Consider the following 11,316-nt stretch of genomic DNA (forward strand, 5'->3'; position numbering starts at 1 on the left):
GTACTACAGGTTTGCTTACCCTGAAACGGTCCTAGATCCCTGGATGCTACCACATCTATTTTAATAACTTGGAAGCTCTTGTTTAATGCTGGTTTTATGTCTGCTGTGTGGTAAGTCACGTTTGGCCGTGATGTGAGGAGCAACGCAGTGAGACTGTGAGGTGCTGACAAATGCCATTAAAACAGCATCAAGATAATGAACCAGTGACTCATTCAGCAAGAGTCTCTCAGCTTGCAGAAACTCTAAATAAAGAGACAGAGGGAAAACAAACAAGCAAACAAACAAAACAGCCAAAGCAAGTAGGAGGATGAGAATTAAAGCCACAACTATCTGCACAAAAGCCAAAAATCTCAGAACTGACGATTTACAAATTCCCGGTAATACTGCTATCTGAGCACCCTCTAGTGGTACCTGGTTGAGAATAAAGAGCTCGGAGATGGAAATGTGACCTCACGGCGAAAAAATAATCAGAAGACATAGCGTCTCATTGACTTCCAATCCCTGTGACAACAAGATCTATTTTAACTTAAGTGCAAATACATACTGAACTTGTTTGGTTTGAAGACAAGGCTCTTCACCATTTCGCACTTCTGGTTAATCTGGAAAAGGAGTGGAGACTGGTCTAATCATGCAGTGATCACACATCACAGCTTTATAGTTCAACATTTTTCCAGAAAATCTTATCTGTGAACAGAGTATGTTTCATGTTTGCTCTTTTCCACATTTTTTTTGATTTACAGTACGTTACCACACCTTACCTGAGCTTCCTACACCAGGGAAAACATTGTTGATGAGTATATCGCTGTTGATTCCTATGGAAAATAAATGTGTTCTTAGGGTTATGGCCTGAGAACAGACAGTGGAAAAGACCTCGTGTCCGGGATGAATGGCATGGAGGGTAATTACTCCTCTAAGTAATTAAAAAATCCAGGGTAATACATCACTCTAAAACCGTCTTCAAGGTGGAGATCTAAATTCTGGAATATTTAAGACAGTTCACAAAGTCTTGTGAGCTGACTACTGTTCAGAGTTCTGAATACAGCCTGATACACTAAAAATGCATTTTCCATCTTTACCAGTCATCTACTGAGGGAATAAATCAAAGTGAGGACCTAGCAAATATGTCTGGTTTCCAATTATCTCTTATTTTTTCATCTTCTCCTTAGATACGTGAGAGAAATAATTTCTACCTTGATCATAAGATACACAGCCAGAGGGGACATTTAAAATCTTGGTGGAGCATGTATTTGAGAAATACAAGCGGAAAAAAGAAGTCTTCATTAAGTTAATTACAGTTAAAATGGATTTGGAAGAGAAACTACTCATATTTTAAAGTCAGCCATGGAAAAAAATGTAATGAGAGCCAAACCCTGATCTGCATTTACCCCAGTTTGCATTGATATAACTCTTCTGCCTTTGGAAGAGTTTTTCTCCCTTTATACTCCTCCAAGTGAGATGAGAATCAGGCCCATAGCATACCTGCCCACCCTTGCCATGATGATGATAATAATGATAATGAAAAAATTAATGGACCTGGAGTCAGTATTAAAAATTGCTTGTACCTAATACTAATTTTCTTCATGGCTGTGAAGTCCTCTTTTTGAAATGAGAAGGAAAACAGAACAGTTACCAGCTGTTCACATAATGACAAACACTAAGGGAAGACATGCATGTTAATGAGCTGGGGGAGGGGAATAAGAGGGGGCACTCATCAGTGTGCAGCTGTAGAGTGCAAATCCTTTCTCTGAGTATTTTGGAAATCTGATGACATGTCACACTGGCAAATAGGCTTGAGACTGAAATCAGTCCCAGATAAGGAAAACAGTACTTCCAGAGTCTGCTTCCAGCCCTGGCCAGGTGGAGATCACCTGTCTTTCATCATGCTGTTAACAGTATTAGGGCAGGTATTCACCACGTGTGACATCTTCTAATACACTGTTATTGCAGTCACAAATGAACAGTCAAACAGATGACCTCATGGGTCCAGCAGAAAAAAACAAGTGAAGAAAGAAAGAGATGTGTGGATCAAAGCTGGGGGGGAAACAACGATTCCCTTTGTATGCTTTGGTCTGTACATCACGCAAACAAATTGAAGCTTAAAGGCTTGCCTGCCTGCAGAGTTATAGGGTCTTCTTTCAAAGTGTTATTTAAAACCTGATGTAGTTGATTTAGTGCAAAGCCCAGCGAAAATCATTCTTCCTTTAGTTTAAATCCAGCTTTTTTTCATTAGGTTTAGGTCAGATAAGCCCAGGCTTACGTTGAAATATGCCATCTAGCCCAAGGTAAGGTCTGCATATACACTGAGAGCACTCTAACTAACCCACTTCAGGTATATGCAGACAGGACCTGTTCCCAGGTCTTGTAGAGGCGATGGACTTCAGGCTACCATGGGTGCAAACCCCTTACTTGCAGTTCACTTCCTCCCAATTTTCTGTAAACAGTCTGAAGGGACATTAAGTTCTTGGAGGACCTCAGCAACATGAGTCCTGGCAGTTTTATTAGAAGATAAATTTGTTCAATTTGTTCACCCTGAGCAATCTTAGGAGGCTAATCATCAAAACTGAGCAATGTTAAAGAGTAGGTCTGAAGAAAGAGGCCTGCTTAAAAAGAAAATCTTGCTCCATAGCTTTTGACCTACTGAGGACTGCTTGGCCGTGTCCACAGGTGCCAGTCCACAGATCTATGGATTATAGCTCTAGACAGCCAGATGTAAGATTGCCAATATAAAGGAGAGTGTTTGGTGTGAAACAGAATAGATGGTGTTAAACTGCATAGCTGGGCCTATGCTGATTTACATCAGCTAAAAATGTCTTTTTTGATGTTTAAATAGGTCATTACAAAAGGGTTAACATTTCATGGAGGGATGCTCACTTACTAGGTTTTTACTTCTCAGCAACAAATATGGCACTTAAACCAGTACTGCAAGTTGTTATACTAATCTCCAGTCAGGCTCAGATTGAAGAGAGGCTGCTAGGGACAAGTTTTCTCCTGATTAATATGAAGATAGAGGGTTTTTTTCTTTCTCTTTTTTTTTCCCCCCATTAATGCAAAGAGGAGACTGAAGAGAAACATTTACCATTCTAGCTCTGTTTCTACAGGAAAAATGTATGCTGCACAGCAGTCAGCACTTCTAAGCAGGAAAAACTGAGACCAAGAACATAGAGAGATGTGAAATCAGGAAGAAATGGAAAATGTGATGATGAGAGATGAATTCTGAAAATCCTTTAGAAAAACTCATTTTCCTAGTAAGTTCTAGTTAGTCTCACAGAATGCACTGAAATGAAATGCAAAACAGGGAGTACAACTCCATCAAAATGCAAAGGTTGCACAGTATGGAAGCTAGTGAAATATGCATTCATTTAACTCTGAAAAAGTCTTCAGAAAACTAACAGCTTCTGTTGCTTTTGCAAATGGCTATAATGGCTGAGCCTGAGAGATGTACCAACACAGGATGAAATGCAGATTTTAAAAAAAAACCCCATTTTTAAAAAAGTGTTTTAAAATCTACAGTTGAGTAGATAGCACTTCAAGAGGTGAACTGATCTGATGCCTACCTGACCCACAAGCTGATCCCTACCTGAGTGATCCAACAACATTGCTAAGTTACTCCTATATATGTTTCCTGCAGCACTCAACAGCAGGGAGAACAGGGCTGGAAGAAGCATCAGGAGATCTGCCCTGGCTGCCTTCTTGAAGGCAGGTGCTGATGAAGGGTCTGGAGCCCAAGGCTTGTGAGGAGCAGCTGAGGGAACTGGGGCTGTTCAGCCTGGAGAGGAGGAGGCTCAGGGGGGACCCTACTGCTCTCTACAGCTGCCTGAGAGGAGGTTGCAGACAGGTGGGGGTGGGTCTCTTCTCCCAAGTAACAAGTGATACGACAAGAGGAAACTGCCTCAAGTTACACCAGGGGAGGATTAGATTGGATATCAGGAAAACTTTCTTCACTGAAAGGATGATCAAGCATTGGAAGATGTTGTCCAGGGAGGTGGTGAAATCACCGTCCCTCGAAATGTTTAAAAAACACGTAGATGTGGTGCTTAGGGACATGGTTTAGTCTTGGCAGTCCTGGGCTAACAGTTGGACTTAATGATCTCAAAGGTCTTTTCCAACCTAAATGATTCTATGATTCTAAGAAGAGGACTCATTGGGGACAGCTTTCCAACTTGCTGCTATAAACGTGTACACTGCCCAGAGATTTCAACACATTGGCCCATGGAAGGGGAAATTTTTCCAAACCTGGTTGTCTTTTGCTGCATGTTAGGATCATTTATACTTGTTTCTTCCCTCAAAGGTTTGGCATAACTGGGTACTAACCTCTTCAACACCATGTCTCCAAAGTCTTTGTCCATGTCTACCCACTCTTTATTTTAACGACAAACAAACTAAATTTTTCAGCTCAACCTCCCAAGCACGTTTTCCATTCCTCTAGTCATTCTTGTTATGGTTCTCCAGACTACTTCCAACTTCTGTCACAGTACAAGCTGGGTGGTGGGGATGCACAGAAAAAGATGTTTCTGAAGTCCAAATGAATGCTCAGGCTGTTTAGATGAAGCTAATTCCATAAACAATCAGGAAGACCACTGCCATGCAGCTGGTGAAATCAGTCTTTGCAGAATTTCTAGCACTCTTCCTACATGCAGATGAAGGGCTTTTATTCTGCAGAATGAGAGCAGAGCTGTGTAAGTCACTCTTCCAACCTGAGGAAACCCAGACCTCTTGTCCCCGTGATCATCAGCCAGACAAGCAGCTGCATTTTCAGATGCAACTGCAATTATAAAAGGTGTTGAAGCCGCCAGGTTGGTAAGAACAGACCCTCTGCACCCCTTCAGTCCTCCTCTGCCTCAGCTCCCCATAACAGCTCATGCCAGGCTAGTGCAGAAACCTCTTCTGCACCTGGGATTTGTGCACTTACATTCTTCTTGTGCCAGTGCTCTGATTGTAATCTCCACTGATGTGGCCATGCTGGAGATACAGTGGTCTCCAACTTTGCGCTTCTGGTAATAGTGTCACTGCCCTACAGGAATGAGGCAGTGCATAGCTACTGTGTGACCACTTCTGACAAGAAGCAAAAATGGAAAGTGTAGTGAAAATTTAGCAAAGGGAAAAATTATCTGTATGGCGTTGTAATTCTCAGGGTTCAAATTTGGTCAAAATACTTCCATGTGTGCTGAAAACCTTGTGGAAACCATAACGGCCCAAATAAGATCTTGGATTTTTATCTCTTCTGGAAGGCTGCAGCACAGTAAGACACTGGCCAGGTACTGATCAGAGCCTTCAAAGATTGGTTTTGGACATCAAAACACGGAAGCATGTTGATTAACTTTAAATACAAGAATAACCAACAGGATAGCCAACATGACTTCAAGGGCAAATTTTGCCTGACAGATTTGGTGGCCTCCTCCAAAGGGGTTAAAGTATTGGTGATAGGGATAAGGGAGCATCATGTACCTGCACTTGTCCAATGCATGTGATAGTGCCCCGCAAAACATCCTTGTCTCCAGAATGCAGAGACATGGATTTGACAGATGGACCACTAAGTGGATAAGGAATGGCTGAATGGTTGTTCCCAAAGATTGTGGTCAATGGCTCAGTGTCCAGGTGGAAACCAGTGATGAGTGATGTCCCTCAGGGGTCCATACTGGGACCAGTATTATTTAACATCTTTGTAGGGGGTGTGGACAGTGGGGTGGGTGCACCCTCAGCAAGTTTGTGGATAACACCAGATCAGCGGTGTGGCTGATCTGTGGCAGCAGGGAAGGGATACCATCCAGAGAGATCTTGACAGGCTTGAAAGGCGAGCCCATGTGAACATCACGAAGTTCAGCAAGGCCAAGTGCAAGGTCCTGCACATGGGTTGGGGCAGCCCCAAACATGGATAAAAGCTGGGTGATGAGTGGATTGACAGTAGCCCTGTGGAGAAGGACTTTCGGTTACTGGTAGATGAAAAACTGAATATGAGCCAGCTATGTGTGCTTGCAGATCAGAAAGCAAATCATATCCTGGGCTGTATCAAAAGAAGTGTGGCCAGTAGGCTGAGGGAGGCGATTCTCCCCGTCTACTCTGCTCTCAGGAGAACTCACCTTCTGCACTGTCTTTAACTCCAGTACCCGCAACATAAGTAATCATGGACCTGCTTGAGTGGGTCCAGAGGAGGGCCATGAAGATGATCAGAGGGCTGGAGCACCTCTCCTGTGAGGAAAGGCTGAGAGAGTTGTTAGCTTATAGAAGAGTTGGCTCTGGGGAGACCTTACAGAAGCCTTCCAGTACTTCAAGGGGACCTACAGGAAAGATGGACAGGGACTCTTCATCAGGGCGTGTAGCGATAGGACAAGGGATAACACTTTTAAACTAAAAGAAGATAGATTTAGATTAGATATTAGGAAGAAATACTGTACTGCGAGCGTGGTGAGACCCTGGAACAGGTTGACCAGAGAGGTTGTGGATGACCCCCCTCTCGAAGTGTTCAAGGCCAGTTTGGATGTGGCTTTGAGCAACCTGGTCTAGTGGAAGGTGTCCCTGCCCATGGCAGGGGGGCTGGAACTAAATGATCTTTTAGGTCTCTTCCAACACAAATCACTCTATAACTAGGATTTTATGACTTGAAAATAGTAGGTGACTGATGTGCTTATATGTGAAATCATAAAGGAGTAATTTATTCAACTGTTGGCACCACTTGCTGCAGCTTCTTCAGCCTGATGTTCATGCACTAGTTGTAACTGTACTGCTGTAGCACAGATGGTGCAGTGCAGGCAGCATAGAAATCCTAATGATGAAAAGAAAGGATGGTCCAAGGAAGAACATGGGATTTTTGGTGCAGGCCAGAAGATGTGAATGGGAGTCATGAGCGAGGAAAGAAAAAGTGAAAAGAAAAAGTCTTATCCAGTTGCTTGCTAGCTAAGCACATTCCCTTCTGTGCAAAAAAGCTGTAGAGGAACTTTAGAAATAAAGAGGGCATAAGAATATAATTATACATTATATTGTCAAGCAAGAAAACTGCATTGAAACAGTACTGTTAGCATCACACAGATAAACATTCAACAGCTGGAAATTCTAATAAATATTAAGGCAACTATAGTTCTTGCATTTCTGCAACGCTTGAGGGCCTGACTACAGTGTTCACAACATACTCTTCATGTTGATTTTGTGTGGGGTATATCAGTGTGCTCAGGTATGTTCTGGTTACTACCTCCAATTCTGAGGATGTAGGGTTGGGGACCTATTTCTCTTATTAATACTAGTGTAAATTCCAAGTAACTGTATTGAACTCAGAGAGGTGCCATCATAAAAAAAAAAAAAACAAAACAGATGCAAGCATCGATGAAATGATAACTTGTTCTACATAATCAACAGAAACTTAGTGGCAAGTATCTAGCAAAAAAATATCACTGTGAAAGCCTAAAGTGAAGACTGCTATCTTCACTTTGCAGAAAGTGATTTTTTACTCTAAAAGAGCCTTTTAGATTCCAAAATATGCGTTGTAAAATCATTGCTGATTGTTAGATGATTGAATCACTCCAACTGAAGCCATTAAAAAATGGTGCCACTGCAGCTGTCAAGTTATGGATTTTAACACTCTATTTTTAATGGCATGTAAAAGAATACAAAACATGTAATTATTCAAATGAGAAATGTGCAGTCTGAAATGTGCAGCATTTTGAAAATAAGTAAGCATCCTGGCACCTGTAACGTTGCTACTATTTGGCTGGCACTATGATTACACCAACTATTAGTGCAGCTGTCACCCGAAATGCTGAATGCAAGTGGGGGGTAAATGCTTCATTAGGTGAGCAAACATACCATGGCTTCTAAATGAATGACAATACAACAATCTTCCTTGGCTACACACACAAAATTTAGCAGGAGGATGGTGCTGTGAGAGAGGAATGCACTTCTCAGTTTGGGGTCATGTTCTTCCTCCGATGTCTGACATAAACATTTTAATTTCTCCTCCAGCTTGCAGAACTAGGGCATGTGTAGATGTGTGTAACTTCTGTGCCGGCACCTATGCTATTACCTGCTTACTAACACTGGCCTATGAGCATCTGGGGCCAGATCATCAGCTGATGGAGGTCAGCATGCACTCAGCCAAAGACACATTGACATCCCAGTTAAAACTCCTGCCCTTATATTCCAGAATTTGTAGACTGCCCTTTCAAGTTTTCAAACCCCAGGCAACACAGTCTGTATCCATGTCTGCATAACAAAAACTTCTTTTCAAGGCAAAACAAATAAAAGCTAAGGTGAACAAAATGACATGACTCATTAGTTGAAATCCCCCAAGAAAACATATTTTTTACCTAAATCAGTTGTGGCATCTATTAATAATCCTTCCAGCTGTTACAGGAGGCCTCTTCAAGTGTACTGAGAGCTCAACTTAAAGGCCTCCTGACAATGCATCCACTGCAGCACTTTAAAAATGAGCCTTACACTCTGTTAAGCCTTCTTAATCTTTATTTGTAACGACTACAGTGATTTATCTAGGCTTCAACAGTTCATTAGTTTTAATGGTGAATACTGGGAATTGGAATATTACCATACCAGGTGTCAGTAGGAAAGGGAAAGGAAATACTTTCTGAACACAGGTCACAGGACAGTGAGGAAACAAGTGGAGGCTCATATCACATTTTGTAGACAGTTGTTTAAACATTTCTGAAATGCTCCACCATCCCTTGAATAACTCCAAATATATAGCCTTGGAAGAAGCAGCTAACCTCAGTTTTTGCAGAAGGTCTGAGGAAGAACACATTCAGTTTTCACTCAACTCTGGCTGTGTCAAAGGTCACCATAAATGAGCATTTGAGCAAGCAGGTGCAGATTTCAAGCGCCAGCCCAGTGACAGGGTCTCTGCAGGATGCCACATGTACAGACATGTGGGAAAGAAGATAAGGCAGTCATCTTTCACATGTAATTCTCCATCAAGTCAAAATATACATAGAATGTCTCAATCTGTAATAAACCCCAAATACTGCAAATTCATGAGAAGAGCTATCCTTCTTTAGATACCTCCAAAACTTGCCACTAAAGGCGTGTAGTGGATAAAGCTATTTTAAATAACTTGTGATTTTCCTCCTGGTGTGTATTGTGAGCAAATTCCAAGTCAAGCCTTTATTGTATAAAGATATGTGTAAAATTAAGTATCTATATGGTAAAATTAAAAACGGAACTACTGTCTCAAAAAAAATAATACTTCTCAAGAACATCCCAACTATACTCTCCTTCTCATGTAGCTTTAAACAAGCTCTAAAAAGCTGGAAGGGGGCCTTGTCCATGCAATTGTCTTGTGCTCAACCAGAACAAACACAAGAAGCCCATCTCCAGTGCTTCCTGGTTATCATTTCCACACTACACTGACCTTCTTAGCAGAAAGCTTAACAACTTTGCTCAAATCGCTCACTCTGCCAGAAGCTCTGCTGACCCACAGCAATCACAACCAAAAACCCCAACCTCTTGGTTGACACGGATCAGAAAACCTCTCTCAAAAAAATCTCCAAACAGAAAACGTATCTCAGAAACACCTCAGTGGTGTTTTCCCTGACACTGCCTTTGTGGAGGATCAATGCCCCTATATCACACTAAGCAATCATCTATGATTAGATAGTCCTATCCAGACCTGCCTCTGAGCAAACATTTGGTAATACCAGGACTTTGCACGTCATGCAACAGAGAATTGCTCTTCATAAAGCATGTGACATTTTGGAAAGCTGAAATGGTCCAGTCCTGTGCCACTCACTTGTGCATTGTACATTGTATCACTTAATTTTTTAATCTGCTGTTTCTTTTTTATGCTGCACAGAGGAATGCTGGACTTGCCAGGCTACAGCGCCTACTGCCATGGTGGCACCAACTGCTTCAACAAGGTCTGGTGGAATTTTGTTCTAGGCTTTCCACTCCATAGGCTGGCATTTACACTAAAGAATAGACACTTCTGTACTTTCCAAAACTCTTGTTTAATATTTACCCTCCAGACTCATCACATGCTTGCTGTTCTTCTTGCAGCTTAACATCTTCAGAGTCATGAAATCCAACCTCAAGGATAGCTGATGAAAGGTAGGCTGGACAGCAGATTGTTTCTTACCATTAAGTTTTAAACTTCCCACTCTCATTGGGCTTTTTGTTGGTTTTCTTGCTATTGTTAGTTCAAGACTTCTTCCTGCCTGCCTAGGTATGTCTATGGCCTCCACTCCTGTGGTATCCAACTGCCAAGCACTTCTTCACTACACCTTCTGTGGTAATCACAGAACTGCAGAGTGGTTGAAGTTGGAAGGTACCTCAGGAGGTCATCTTGTCCAACACCCTGCTCAAATAGGGCCACCTACAACTAGTTGCCCAGGGCTGTGTCTAGACAGTTTCTGAGTATCTGTAAAGATGGAGTGAAACAAGTATTATTATTCCTGTTGTCAGATGGGGAATCAAACAGAAGGATTAGGGTGTTGCCAAGGAAATTAAGGAACTGCAACTATAATTTTGATTCACATTAAGCCTTACTCAATATTGCTGGGCACTTTAGAGACTATTCCTTCCTGCACAGTGGTGGTATAGGCTAAATAAAGAAGATAAAAGTCTGAAAAACCAAATTCAGTGAGCAGTGTGATGGTAGTAACTCAAGTAAGTATCATATTTAATCAGCACTTTAGGTTTTGTTTTGGGTTTTTTGTACTTTTTTTTTGTATGGTATGGGTAGAAAGTAGCTAAATCAAAAAACCTGATGATCTAAAAGAAAAAAAAAATAGTCAGGGGAAACAAAAAGGAGGAAGGAAGTGAAGAACTGCACAAGACTCAAGGTGCTACAAAATCTAGCCTGACCACCTGTGCAGACTTTTTAGCCTTACAAAGCCCAACAGCTGAGGTTTGGCCAAAGAATACTGTCTGCTGTAGCAATCAGGCTTGACCTAAGACTACTAAGACTTGTCTGCTGTCATCCTTGGTCAGGTAAGAGAGAGATGGAGGGAGAGCGAGGGAGGCCGAGGAACAGTGGTTGTAAGTTATTTACAACAGACGTGCAGGGAATGGCAGAGTAAGAGTCAGCACTCCATGGGATGAGGTGTGCTGTTGGCCCAATGGCCCACGAACTGGCTGAGGCTACTGCCATGCTGGCTCCCTTGGTGGCTTGTACTGGCTCCTCCCGGCATTTCTTTCTCAGGATTGCTCCTGAGACTCCACCCATTCGTTCTTAGGATCATTGCTGATCCTAAATGTTAAAAAAAGTCATGTAGGTGTACTTTAAAACTGGGATCTATGGCTCTCATATTCTTTCGTGGCTGTGTGGCCTCCAGTCACGTCGCCCTCCGATGGTGGATTCCCCGCGCCTGCTCCTCCTGA

The 11,316-nt window shown here is 42.2% G+C and overlaps 1 protein-coding gene across 2 annotated transcripts in view; it reads right to left on the bottom strand.

The window, feature by feature from the left end:
• Window positions 1–11,284, bottom strand: part of PDE8B (phosphodiesterase 8B) — a 106,668-nt gene extending 95,384 nt beyond the window's left edge. For both annotated transcript variants that reach the window (XM_080373306.1, XM_080373307.1), the window contains exon 1: window positions 1–11,284. This exon is cut by the window's left edge and continues 16,977 nt beyond it. The gene's annotated coding sequence lies outside the window, so the exon portion shown is untranslated.
• Between the last annotated feature and the right edge of the window lie 32 nt (window positions 11,285–11,316).

Source organism: Falco punctatus, assembly GCF_963210335.1.
Source record: "Falco punctatus genome assembly, chromosome: Z".
Classification (NCBI taxonomy): domain Eukaryota; kingdom Metazoa; phylum Chordata; class Aves; order Falconiformes; family Falconidae; genus Falco; species Falco punctatus.